The following is a 14,346-nucleotide window of genomic DNA, read 5'->3' as shown; positions in this document are numbered from 1 at the left end:
TTCACATTAACAAGGCCCATATACTAATAGGCCTTCCAGATGTGCTTAAATTGGTGATGGAAAAGCTTGAATTGGTCCAGAGACAGTCACATCAATGTGCAGGCATGATAAGTCTTTCATATGGTGATCAAAGTGATAATCGTTAACATTCGAATAACATATTGCACTGATAGTGCATCCAACATTTTTGGAAAGGTCTTGGACTTACATATATACCTTATTGACTTTATGCACCTAAGTGATTTCCTAAGTAAGGATATCAGTCATCTTAGCACCACTCCGAAGTCAATAGAAAGAAAGAAGTGCCTGAAGGCTGCTCCTATACACAGAGCAGGGCACAAACACAGGCACTACATCATTACCAAGCATATTATTACATTACTAGTCCTTGAAGTATTGTGATCCAAATCAACTTGTACTGTCATAGACAAATTCCAGGCATAATTTCAGAATTACCACAAGCAAAGATCCTTTTGCCATTGGTGCTCTGGCTGTGGGCATCATGTTTTGGAGAATTTGGGAATTTATTAATATGGATACTATCAAAGAATGCCAGCTGGCCTAAAGGCCAAAGAGAGAGCCTTGGTACTGTTTACTAGTATATGTAGTAAACATGTAATAAACTGCCCTAGAGGGTAGTTCAGATGAGATGCTTGCTGAATTGTTGCCTGGAATTGCCTAACCCTAGATTAGAGAAGCCTACATTGATCACTAATCCTATTTAAGGGCTTTAGATAAGGAATATCAGAACACCACTGATAAACAAAGAAAATATAGTCTAGAATTAGGTCTAGTTAGGTCTAATCCCTCTGAGCTGCCTACCATTCACCTCTACATATCTCAGCAACTGGTGGCACACAGTTGCTGAGTATTCTGAAAACAACTCCTATATATCTAACTTTGAAATATCACAGCAGTGAGCACTATAATGACTCTGTCCCTTTCTGGATCTGGTCCTCAGTATCCAACAAGAAAATACATACTTGTAAGGACAATTTTATTACCTGTGGACCTTGCTTGACCAGAAGCCCAAGAAGAACAATTGACTGAGTCCTTTCTCATGATCTTTCTTTCCCAATGAATATGAGCTAAATGAATTGATCAGGTACAAAGCAGGCCCACATTACAGCACTCAACTGAAACTTCAGAGGAAACTACCGAGAAAAAGAATAATAGTTGGGCATGACCTTTTCTTCAAGGATGACATAGCACTGAAGACAGGGTGTACTGACTGGGAAAGCCTTAGGAGTTCATGGCTACAGCGTTGTCCCTCGACACTTCATTCATAACAACATACAAGGCACAATCTAACCCTCAGTGTGTGATGTATTTCAATAATGAGGACAGATTGTGTGTTCCAGTTCCTATAGGGGATTGATATCTGGTAACATTATACTGTTGCCAATAAAGCAAGCAAGTCCTTTGCCTGAAACAGTTTTCAGAAGAATGTGTATATAGACACTTAGTTAGGACACTATACCCAGAAAGGGTGGATATATACTAAACTTTGAATATTTTATATTGTAAATTAAAAATAATAAAATTAATAATAATCCCTTTTAAAATGAATGAATAAATAAATCTGATCTTCAAGTACTCACCAGGTTCTAAAAGGAGACAACCTGTATTGTTTATACGAATAATAACTGTGTTATTAAAACAGAAGAAAGACAGGTAAATCAATGCTGCAGTGTTTGCTGCAGTATTCGTTACAATAAACCTATGGCTGGCATTCTCCTCTAGGAGTTACACCTCCCATAAATCTGAAAAGTCCAGGTAAAATGCTAACTCAGAATAAAAAACAATCAAAATAGTCAAAGGAACTGAAATGAGATGTCTTAGACTGGAAAAAAAAAAAAATCCTACATTGTAGATTCTATTGCAGACTTCTTGATAATGCTTTAGTTAATTCAATTTTTCAGAGTCATCCAATATAATTTATCTCTGAAGGTGTGCTCTTTGTGCTAATAAGGTAATTCAATGTTTATATAACTAAAATCAGCCATACTTTACCGTTAGTATTTACTAGTATCAGTTCATTGTGTCATATGTGAAATACGAATTTACTCACACAAGCTATTTGTTTTCCCTTTACTTTACACTAAAATGTGACTGAAGTATGTTGCTTCAGAGGAGAAGAATAAGCAGGTTGAAAAATAAGAGAGAGCTCCAGGAAGAAGTGATAGACGTTTAAAACAAACAAACAAACAAACAAAGTAAACCACTGAACGGAGAAAACAAAAATTGAGTAAGAGGAAGCAGAGTGGTTATGATAAAATGTATAATGAGCATACAGTGGTTTTGACCTTCAACAGTAGTACTTGTTGCTCCTTTCTTTCTTTCTTTCTTTCTTTCTTTCTTTCTTTCTTTCTTTCTTTCTTTCTTTCTTTCTTTCTTTCTTTCTTTCTTTCTTTCTTTCTTTCTTTCTTTCTTTTTCTTTCTTTCTTTCTTTCTTTCACCATTAGACAACATTAACAGTGAGTAAATTTGTAGTAAAATTTCAAATTCCTTTTGCTTTTGCATGGCTAACCCTCTAAGTCTGATACTGCTAATAATCCTTATACGTCATCAGACTCAGAAGATGAACAAAATTTCTTCCTTTGGCTGCATTTTAAAAACAAATACATGTAGAACCTGCTGGTATCACAATTATAGTCTTACTTACAATGAGACTGATCAATCAGAAGAGGCTTTCTAGTGTTTTACTTCTTCAGAACATCCCAAAATTACCATCAAAAAGTGTTTGCATGGTGGTCATAATCCTGAGTTATCCAAAACATCACCTGTAGGATACCACTATGACATGTGTACTGAAATATAACTGTTTTTATGGATCAAGGTATGCAAATATACAAAATGGACTTTAAGCATACTTAACCCTGTGTAACCCATCCTCTTCTTTTCTTTCTCCCATTAAGTAGTGACGCTGTGAGATGATGTGAGATTCTGCATTTCCATCCAAAGCAGAGGACTCTGTGGAGTGCTCTGACTTGTGACCTTTGTCCTTGCCACACATCCTTGCTTAGGAGAACAATCACTTTGGACTGCCTGCTGTGCTCCACATTGGGATTTACAGTAGCACAGACTAAATATTATCAATTTAAACTTATACCTATATCCCAAGCAAGCAAAGCTGGAGACGTTTCCTTCTCAGCTCCGAATATCAGAATAAACTAACAGGAAATTTATATATAGAGAGAGAGTATATTGTCGATCCCTCTGTTATGGTCTACACTGGTGGCAGTGTTTTCTGTTTCTAATCGCTGTGGCCTTTATGATACTGTACTTAATGAATTATGCTCCTCAGGAGGAGGTCAGTGAAAGAATTAAGCTAAAAACCCCTAACAGTGTCCTTGGCCAGGATCCAGCTCTTTCGAGGCTGTGTTTCTGCATGAGGTCTACCACAGCTGGAGCGAAACGACTTGCAGGTGGCTCAGTGGGCAACAGATCACACAGTACTGCTCTGTCCGCCCCTCGACAGCAAGGAGGGAGTCACCTATGCCTGCCGTTGGTGGCTGAAAATGAGCAGGAAATGTCTGACAATCTTGATTAAGAACTCCCAAGCATTGAACTTTCCATAAGGAAAAGGCACACTCAGATCTCCCTGCTTTGACAGTCCAACTTCCAATTTAAAACTGCTTGGGGTGCAGCAGAAAATGCTAACACTTATCCTTATGATGTTAGGCTGTGGAGACCTTAATGGATATGATATGCACGGCCCAAGTCAGCACACCAAAGCCTGGGTAATGAAGTAGGTATGCTTGGTTTCATTCATAGAGAATTTATAGGTTTTATTTAAAAAGTAGCTGAAACTTACTAAGTAATTTTCTGGAGTGTTTTTTAACTATTAATTCCTAAATTACATGAACAGATGCATAGGTACAGTGGAAAATAGCATCAAGTAGCTTGGGGGAATGGAGAAGCTCAAAGAGTGGGCCAAATAATTGAGGTTCTTCTAAGAGCCTGTTTGGACAACTCCTTTAATCTCCCTGGGAATCCCACCATTTGTCTGTTCAGCTTCATTTTCTTGCAGATAAATCATTTGTGCCTTTAAAAGTATATAAATCTACAGAAATTGAGGAACAGAAGGCTTTTCCACACCTCAAGTCTGCCTTTCCTAGGCACTTCATACACAAAAGCAGGCAGTGGAGTTCCTTCTCTGGAGATATTCAAGGCCCACCTGGATGCTGTCCTGCTCAACCTATTGTTGGGAACCTGCTCAGGGGGGTTGGACTCGATGATCTCCAGAGGTCCCTTCCAACCCCTGCAATTCTGTGATTTGGTGAGCTGCAGTTGTTCTGCTGTTCCAGAAATCTCAACAGCTGCGTATTTTGCTCATACTCAAAGCTGGTTGTGATCAGCTGAAATGACCACACTTCAGAAAAATAAAAAACTATGTGTGTGGCTGTGGGAAGGCCTTTGATCTGCTACGTCTGGATGTCACCGCTGGAAAAAGGGAAAGATAGCTCCTTGTGTCATGTTTCCTGAGAGCAAGCTACCACAGAACCACAGAAAGGCTGAGGTTTGAAGGTACCTCAGGAGCTCATCTGGTCCAGCCCCTGCTCCAGCAGGGACACCCGGTGCAGGGTGCCCAGGACCATGCCCAGATAACAATGACCTGCAAACATCCTTAGCAGGGAAATCTAGGGACCAGAAAATATGTGGTTTTCTCCACGAAATACTAGGTCAATCCCATTCTAGAGATGTGAATGCAGTCTGAGGAACAAGGCATGCTGTCTTTACTGATGACAATCCTTGATTTTGGTGAGAGAACCTTTAAATTTGGGATCAAAAAATATTGGCAAAGTGTTTTCCTGAGCATATCCAAGCTGCAAATGACTCAGGTCAGCACTGATATCATGAATCAGAAAAGAAAAGGCCTTGATTAGTATAATATTTTCCTAATTCTTAAAGTTGCTGCTATTCCTCCTGCAAAATTGAAAAAGAATGGTTTGGCCAGTGGCCTTTTGTTCTTTATCAGCCCTCCTTACAAATTACCTTTATCAAATCATGAACAAGAAATAATACCGTGTCACTAAGGTGACAAGATGGTAAAAAAAAAAAAAAAAAAAAAAAAAAGAATAAAACTCACCAGTAAGTGTATGAGTTGATGTTTCTTCAGCCACCAAAGAAGTGCACAGATAACTAAGACTGTGTGCAAAGAACTGGATAAAAGTCTACAGAACGTGACGTATTTGGCAAAATTTAATAAGCACCCTGTTCTTGCTCCTGATTTACCTGCTGACTTTCACAGCTTTTATAACAGTCTCTTCTCTGTTTCCTTCAGGCAAAGCCATCAAAATTCACAGGGACCCAGCCCAAAGTTCCACACATCCAAGAATTTTATTACATTGTAGACGTGCCCACATGAGAGCAAGTCACGCAGAGCCAGAAGAAGCTAACAATAATAGGTGTATTCTTAATTATCTTCACACTGATCTCATTCTGTGGTACGTGTAGTACTTAGGAGCAGGACAGGCTCTGGGTTTAATGACTAGAAAGAGTGAATGGCACAGTGTGTACAGCAACGAGTCCTCAGCTCTTCCCATCTGGTCTCTAATCCTCATTCCTGCTCCCTTGATCATTAACTCTCAATTTATTGCAGTTTAAACAAACAAAAAAAAATAAATTATAATGAGTAACATACAAGCCCATGTTCCTGGTAGCTCTCATTCCCTATAAATTCCCACTACACCTAGGAAACTGTGGTTTGATTTTCTGTGTTGCTAATTGGTGAGCGCAGCCAAAGAAATTGCTAGCAGGTTTTCATCTCTTGAATTTATTTACCACCATGGCAGGGAAAGGGGGCCATTCCTCTGGGAAGGGGAGAGTAACTGGAAGGATTACATTATTTTGACCTTACGTTTGAGCTGACATCTAGCACGGTACTAAATCAATGATTTGGCACAGGAGACAGGATTAGCACGGGTGAGTTACAGGCAGTGTGCAGGGCTGCAGCTGTCCCGTAGCTACCAGTGGATGTCAGTAGAGGCTCCACTTGCAAAAGAGCCAAATGGAAAGAGACAAAGGAAAGAAAACCCTCCAGGTTCTTTTAGTATAGGCAATGCACAATATATAAGAACTCCAAAATGGCTAGTCTCTCCCAGCTAATGATTTAGGAGTACTAGCAAGCAGTAGTACATTACAGAAGAGAGCAAAGCTGATCCGGCTGCTTGTAATTCTTTATGCTTTCACCTTTCAAAAGCAATATTTTTTCAGTTAATTTAAAAACAATGAACAAAGTCAGGAGGCCCACTGTTGGAATAGTAGTGATGCTGGACGACAGATTAAAAAGAAGCAAAACATATATCATCCGCTCTCTCTCCTCCAGAAGAGCAGCCACTGCTCCAGGGACACTTAAATGCAACAATAAAAAGTGAAGCTCTCTAATTATTGCTTTGCAGGGGTTGGACTGCAACCTTTTAGTAAAGCAAATGATCTGGACAAGCAAACAACAAGTTTTTTAACTAAACTCTTAGCAATTTTGTCCAGGACAAACAAACAAAGAACACACAAGTGGAAAGGATTTCACAAATAGAAAAGATCTCCTTTCTAAATTATGGTCCATCACCTTGTACAGCAAAAGTTGACCTCACTTCCCTAGGGAACGTTCCTTGCAGTGGGCTTACTGCTATGAGTGACTGAGCTTCCCCATTCAGGAACAGATTCTGATGCCATCACTTACTCTGAAAAATGCAGATTTTATGTGCAACAGGGTGCTACTGCACAAGGGAACAGGCATTGCAGAGAGCAGGCACTTCATCCAAGAAAAGTGGTGGAAATATCATCACTGTAAGGTTTTTCTTCAAAGTAAATGTGGATTTTTTTGGCTTTTCTATCCTGAAGTAATGCAAATTAAGTTCTTTTATTGGGTAGAAACCTAGAGTTATAAAATGTTGTTAGTGGATGAAAGCTTTCCAAGGCCCTAGCTGGTAGAAAGCACTGTCCTGTGACATAAGGACTGATAATTCCTCTTAGTTATTCTAGCTTGGGTGGATGCTGTTTGGTTTAACATTTTCTGCTTTTTTTAGTCTGCCCAGATTGTAAATATGAATTATTATAGCTGTTCAACTACTTCAATTTATTTATTTATTTATTTATTTAAAGATCAGAAAAATGCCCTAGAAACTGACATGTTTCATGGGAACATAAAAGATACACAAACTTTTGTTGGGAAAAGTTTCTTAGGTCCAGGATGGAATTTTTGGTCAAAATCACAAAGAGAGACGGAGAAACACCTACCTCATAATAACAAATACCACGGTGATGCGATGTTTCCTTGCTAGCTTGGGGAAGAGTCAGGCAGATGTGAGGCATGGAGTGAGAGATGCTCCAAAGATACGGAGAGGCATACTGATCACAGACAGAAATGAAGGAAAAAACAGATAATTGCAGTGGATGGCTGATGAGAAGAGGCACATAGCTCTCCCATAGGAAGCTTGAATGCCCTACTAGTTTTTACCAGAGCAACTTCCATTATTTTTCTTCCTTCTGCCAGTATTTTATTGGCAATGTTGTTTTCAGACCTGAGTAGCATGGGGTAGAAGACACAGAACTATGCAAAGAAGATCCACTACTTTTTTTTTTTCTGTGTCCCAAACTAATTTTCTGTATCATTTAGCACTGCTCCTTGAGAACGATCCCTCTCTGCTTCAAATATTCTCTAATTTTATTTTCCCTATGACTTTTAGCTTGATTTTTTTTTTATTTGTTTTTTATTTTTTAATAACATTGGTATTCAGGGCAGTATCTCAGGTACCCTGGAAACATTACCTTCTGCTTTTCTTATTCTTTTGATTTCTTTTAATAAGAGAGGAATCTCACATCTGAGCTGTGTTCCTCTTTGGTTATTTCTCCTCTCACCTTCTGTAGCTGAAGGTGTACATGCACTGCAGGCTGTGAAGCATGAAGAGATGTAAGCTAGAGGTGTGGCAGCATTTTAGACAGGAGAAATTAGGAACCTGAGAGACCAGACAAGTCTCACTGAAGGAAGAAAGCAACAAGCTTTTTATTTACTGTAAATGAGGAAGCCTCTGCGGAAAAATGCTGGAGAAAGTTATTAAAATGAGCAGGTGTATTGCTGTAACTCAGACTGTTTTGATACCAGTTTAGCCACAGAACGGGGTGTTCAGTTTGGATTCACCCTCCAAGGATTTACAGGTTAGGAGCAGATTTTGCACACCAGGCTGAGCTTCAGTCAGCTACAAGATACACTCTCATCAGGGCCTGAGCTAGCTTATTTAAAAGTGTGATTGACATGTGTTGGCATCTTCAGAGGAAGCCAGATAAATATGAAATAGGCTTAGAGCCTACTCCCTGGTTCATCTGAAAATATTTTATCATTGGAACAGGATTTTTCTTGTAGCCCTCAGCACTAGAGTGAGTGCATTGTCTCTCTTAAGTAAACTACATTATCAAAGGGATGTGCAAACCCAAAATAACAAGAAGAGAAAACCAGCATTCTTCATAATGAGTTATTTTATAGGGTGTTGCCCATCTTTAGCTTTGGTGTTCTGGTAATTTGACACATGGAATAATAGCAGTTAGTAACTTTGGCTTTGAATGTTGTTATTTTATGTCTTATGAAAAGTTAATTGCATCTTAGACACAGTCAAAAAGGAAAAAAAAATCCCTGTGATATAGGACAGAATTCTTTATATCGCTGCTTTCTATTCATTCAGCCCAGTCCATGCTAGACCAAGCAGAACTGCAAAAGAGACCAAAAAAAAAAATAAAAATAAATAAAAAAATGGACACAGCAGGTGTAACAGAGAGCTCAGAACACAAAAGGGTGCTATCATTTTATACCATGAGCTAGCCCTCCATAGCGACCTGAAAAGAATGTGGCCTTTGAAATAGCTTCACTAGAATTAGTAGCCTTTCAGGAAATATTACTATTGTTCTGAATTCCACTCGAAAATTTAATTTGCCCCCTGTTATTTTCAGGCAAATTCCAGCAGAGCTTTATTCTATGAAATCTGCGTAGGTACATACGGAACATCGCCTTGACTCAGGAAATTCACATGCCTTTGTGTGCAGAATGATCTACTTAGCATGTGTTTATTTATCTGCTCATGGAGAGAGCTTTTGCAGATATAATTCACTTTTAGGTGTGTGTTTTACATACTGAAATCATATGCATGCTACAACTACATTGTGTGATACTATAAAATGCCTAATTAACTAGGAAGTATTTAAATGTGAGCTAGCAAGTATTGAAATGTGAAACTTCAAAGTCTGGGCTTAAGAGCGTGCATAATACCAGTCCTTCAGTATAGAAAAAAACATGACATGATGCAGATTTCATACAGACAATATGCCAGAAAAGCTATTGCCTCCTGACTAGAAGTCAGATTTCAGTTCTGACCGCTCTTCTTTGAGGAGCGTAAATCAGGTAGCTTTGAGCTGAATTCACTGGTGGCTATCTCGGACAAAGGCAGCCAGATGTGATTAAGGATGTCTCCGTCATCCTTCCTGCACTGTGCTGAGGAGGGAAGTCTGGCTGGGTCCGTGGCTTTGGCAATCAGGTGGTGTGTGGAGACCTTCTCAGGGTTGTTTTACACTGGGTTATCCAGAGACCTTTGACAGCATGAGATGTCTGGTGTGTTCACTCAAGCGTGTCCCCATGAGCTGGAATTACACCTCAAAACCACACTGAAGACATAGCCAGGACTTCAAAGTCAGACAGTGTGACTGATGGAAATGAGACATTTAAATGCACATGCACTGCTAAAGGGCAGTGGCTTCAGTTGCAGATAGCAAGTCGTTTTAGTTTACTCAGATCTCCGTGTTTAATAGGGAAAATAAATAAATAAATATAGATTTGTCACCCACTAACAAACACCTGTTTAAACTATTTTATGAAGCTAACCTTTTTTTAATAATATGAAAAATACTAGTTGTAGGATTGAATTTCTGAAATAAATAGCCATTTTTTTCTGCACTGAAGGATACCAATGTTTAGTTAAATTTGTCCATAGAAATTACAGTCTAGCTATATGGATCATCTGTGTAATTCTGAAACTTACTACTTTACTTTCTAAATATAAACTTGATTTTGCATTGGATTCTGATGAGATCAGCTGAACAGTCAAATCTCTCACTCCAGCTAAACATGAAGATCTTTCATTTATTGTTTTGATAGAGTATATATTGTATTTTTCTTTAGAGAAATATTCAGCAAATATAACTGTTCAAAATTATTGTGTAAGAAGATTACTGGATTTTTATTTTTGTGTCATGTTAACTTAAATTTTTGCTATCTGAAGTGATCTTCAAAGGGAATTGTGAAAGCCTTTTCTTCCCAGCTGTACAACTTTTCCAGTTATGATTGGCTACCAGGAGTCATGCTGTGTTATTTCATATTGCTGTGTCTGACAAGATGTAACAAAATATGACAGACACAAGACATGCCACAAATTCAGGAGCTGAAATACACATTTCTGGGGGAAAAATAAATAAATAAATAAATAAATAAATAAAAATAAATATATATATATATATGAGTATTTTGTATGAAAGTATATATATAAAAGTGTTACCGTTTTGCTGCAAAATCTTGCCAAGCAGCAAATATGTGACCAACTAGTTAATAGCTAATTTGGAAAGGAACATGTACCACTTCCTTCCCTCTCCACACAATTAGTGGTTGAGAGAGGTCTATCAGCAGGGGAAGAAAAATGTGAAATTAAGGGCAAGAAAGTCCACAAAAGCTGCATACATGGCCTTCACTTTGTTTGGGTTTTGGTTTTCTTTATTTTCTTTTTTATTTTTCCTCTGCAAGGATAAATTAATAGATCATGACATTTTTCTTTTTTTTTTTCTTTTTTTTTTCTTTTGTGTGGAAAATATGGGTCCAGAGAGATTGGACATTTTATGACTTCTAAACATTTCCAACTAATTGTTCATTAACCTAAAAAAAAAAAAAAAAAAAAAAGGAAGTTGAAAGAGTTGAAAGATTTCTGGATTTCTGGTTTCCCATTTGTTGTGACTTTGAATTATATTTCCAATGCCTTTCTTTTTTTTTTCAAATGTTAAAAAGTAAAATGCCTTTGAAATTCACATAATTTGTTTCAAGTGCAACAAAGCACTTTTGACTCAGAATATTTTCTGTTTTTTTCTGTCTGAATAAAAAGCAAAATAATTTAAACTGCTTTGACTCAGAATTGTTTCTGTGTTTTCTGAATGGCCAAGCTAAAACAAAGTCCATTATTTTCACTGTAATGTACTAACACATGCATAACTCTATCTAGCTTTTCTGTTCGGTGCCTGTCAGGAAAATCGGGTGGAAATTCAAACTGCATCTGTAAAGGGACAAAAAAGGTACAGATTAACCAATAATCTGTGATAGATATATACATGAATTTTGGGGAGCATATCTTGGAAAACAGCTTTTTCTCAAAAGAGCTTGTTAGGATTTCTGATAGAAATGATATAAAAAAGCAGAGCACTTGTGGGCTTTCTCTGACTTGATTGGAATTAAAACACAATAAAAATATGACAAAAAGCACCATATATATACATACCTGTAATTTGATTATATTCAAGTGTTACCTTCATTGTAAAGTTTTGCTGTAGCACAAGCAAAGGGCAAATTTCCAGCCACCTGGAGAGACACACTTACCCCTTCTCCCTTTCTCTTGTAGTGAAGTCACTGCTCACTCATCACTACAGTAATACTGCTATAACTGCAATAAAGCTTGTAATAATCAAGGTCGATTAAAAAAAAAAAAAAAAAAAAAAAAAAAAAAGTAATTCTTAATAACTTAATTTCTCTTTTCATTTTCTTCACTGAATAAAGAAGATATTTACAATTTAGCAAGGATTAAATTTCCTACCTAAAGTTGCTTGGTGAAACTTGGCAAAACTATGAAGAACTTTTAATAGTGGATCTACCCCTTTTCAATCTCCAACATTTGTGCACATCTGATCAATTTTCTTTCTGAGGTATGTGGCAGAATACGTACAGAGTGCACATATATGCCCTAGTTATAGCAATTTTGATAGCACAAGGTCCATGCACCAGATAAGTTTGTAGATCCATTTGCCACTGACTCTAGGATCCATGCTAACCTTTGGATATGTCTTCCTTATGCAGCAGGCTGTGAGACAAATCTTCTAGACTATGTTAGATCCAGAATCAGCAGCAGTTCGGCAGTTTTGGGACAGAGCATGGTACAAGATGATGAGCTCAGCTTCTCAGTGGCAGAGACATGCATGGCTCTAATGCAACTCCCCTGCTTTTAGATCTGACCTCCTACCTTCTCAAGGGGCTAGACAGGAGATACGTGCTTGTATCAGATACGTGCTTGTATCAGATGATGTAGGTCCTAGCCTAAGTGTCTCTGGATATTGCTCAAATGCCTTCATACACGTCCTGTGTGAGACACACCTCCAGTCCTTATGTCTGAGCTTTTTCTTCCTATAGGCTTTGCTCCTGGTCTTGTCTTTGCTGATACACAACTAAGTTCCAGCCCTCAGAAACATCCCTTGACACTGACTAATGCACTACTATGAGCATAGCCATGGAATTCAAATTGCCACATCTTTGTAACATTTAGCAGACACTTAGATCTAATACATCTAATCCATCACACAAATGTGAAGTCAATTTGTACATCTGCAGTGGCCATTTGCTCAGGATATCTGAGCACGGGGCAGCTTCACTGGAGCTATTACAGCTTCTCCAACAACCTGCCAATTGCCTGGAATTCCTGGATTAACATCCAAAAAAGCAGCAGGACAGTAGATGATATATAAAGATCTGCTGCCAAATATGGTGGAGTTGGCACCTGTGACTTTGGCTCAGTACTTCAGTTCCCACTGTGAAGATCAGTGATTATTGCTTTCATAAGCAGTTCTTAAGTGAGGTACCTGATATCTGTTGTTGCAAGAGCTGGAGTGCCAATGGAACAAAAGATGGGGAAGTTATATAAAAAAAAAAATAATCCTTGGGGGTCACCATTCAATTTACCTTGGATTTTATTATTCTTGGGGAAAAATCCTTTCAGTTATTTCACCAAAAAACAGTACACACAAAGAGATTTCTCAGTGGGTTGCATATTGGGTGAAATTTAACAAGTCGCCAAGAATGCCCAGATTTCTGAGTCTCATTTTACAAGAATCAAAACAGCAGAATGTCTCCAAAACTGGATTCTAATCTGTTCACAACAGCACAATACCATTCTCCAAAGAAAGAGACCACCATGGCAGTGGCTCATGACTCACTGATGCCACCAGGACACCAAAAAGATTCTTATTGAAAATCTCCATTAACGCCCCAGTCTCTTTTAACTTCAGAAGTGGGCATGCATTTATACTAACACGTTAAATGTAGGTCAGTTCTGTGCAAGGTTCCTCAAAGTTTATTAATGTGATGTTCAGCTACAGGACAGTAGTTTCACAATTAGAACATTAACTGAGACTCAGCTGTAAACAATCTACATGTAATTCAAGACTCTTCGTCTTTGAATCTGTATCCCATTCTTTCAAATGTATGTAGATTAGTGAACTGTTTTATATATGACTCATGGTCTAGCAATTGGTCACATATTTTTCAGTTAATACATATATATACAACTAGAACATCAAGTTTGAAGAAATGGGTAAAAGTCTTTAAAAAAAATAATAATAAAAACAAAACAAAAACAAAACAAAACAAAACAAAACAAAACATTCCTTACAATCAGAGGTTGGATCTTTCTGAAGCAAATGTCTCTTTCTGCAACAAAGATCATATTTTGTAGTAAAGTAAAATTTCAAAACAATATGACTTGTGGCATGTGTAACTATTTTTCCATAGTCCCATGCAAGTCCCTCGAGAATGTTGCCACTACTAAATGGTGCACAGAAGCTTACAAAGGTAGGTTTGTCTTAGGCTTACCAGCAGATGGAGTCGGAAACAGGGTCTTGGCATGCATGATCATTGCATAAGGTTCTTTTCTGGAATAGCAGCACATAGCTGGTGTACTACTGACATCTCAATTTATAACAGCACATGCAAGGTATAAGTGGAGAGAGATTCTTTATTCAAACACAAGTGAGAACACCCTTATAAGTGTGGCATCTGTGCTGAAATAGCTAACAATGTGGAAAAGGTAAGAAAAAGGGCAAATATGGCTTTTTCCATTCACAAGCAACTGACTGGCTCATGAAAGTGATGTATAAGGCTTTAAACTACCTCCAGAGAAAGTAAACTTCTAACAACAAAAAAACCACCCTGCCAAGGAATACATTGTCACAGATCCTCTTTACATACAGCTAATTATTATAGTGAGATTCTCTCTGACTTAACTACATTAATAAACTCAATGACAAACATGTTATTTGGAATGTTTGGGACTGAAA

This window comes from Aythya ferina (genome assembly GCF_964211825.1).
Source record: "Aythya ferina genome assembly, chromosome: 3".
NCBI lineage: Eukaryota > Metazoa > Chordata > Aves > Anseriformes > Anatidae > Aythya > Aythya ferina.
The sequence above is the reverse complement of the archived record's forward strand: the minus strand, read 5'-3'. Positions refer to the sequence as shown.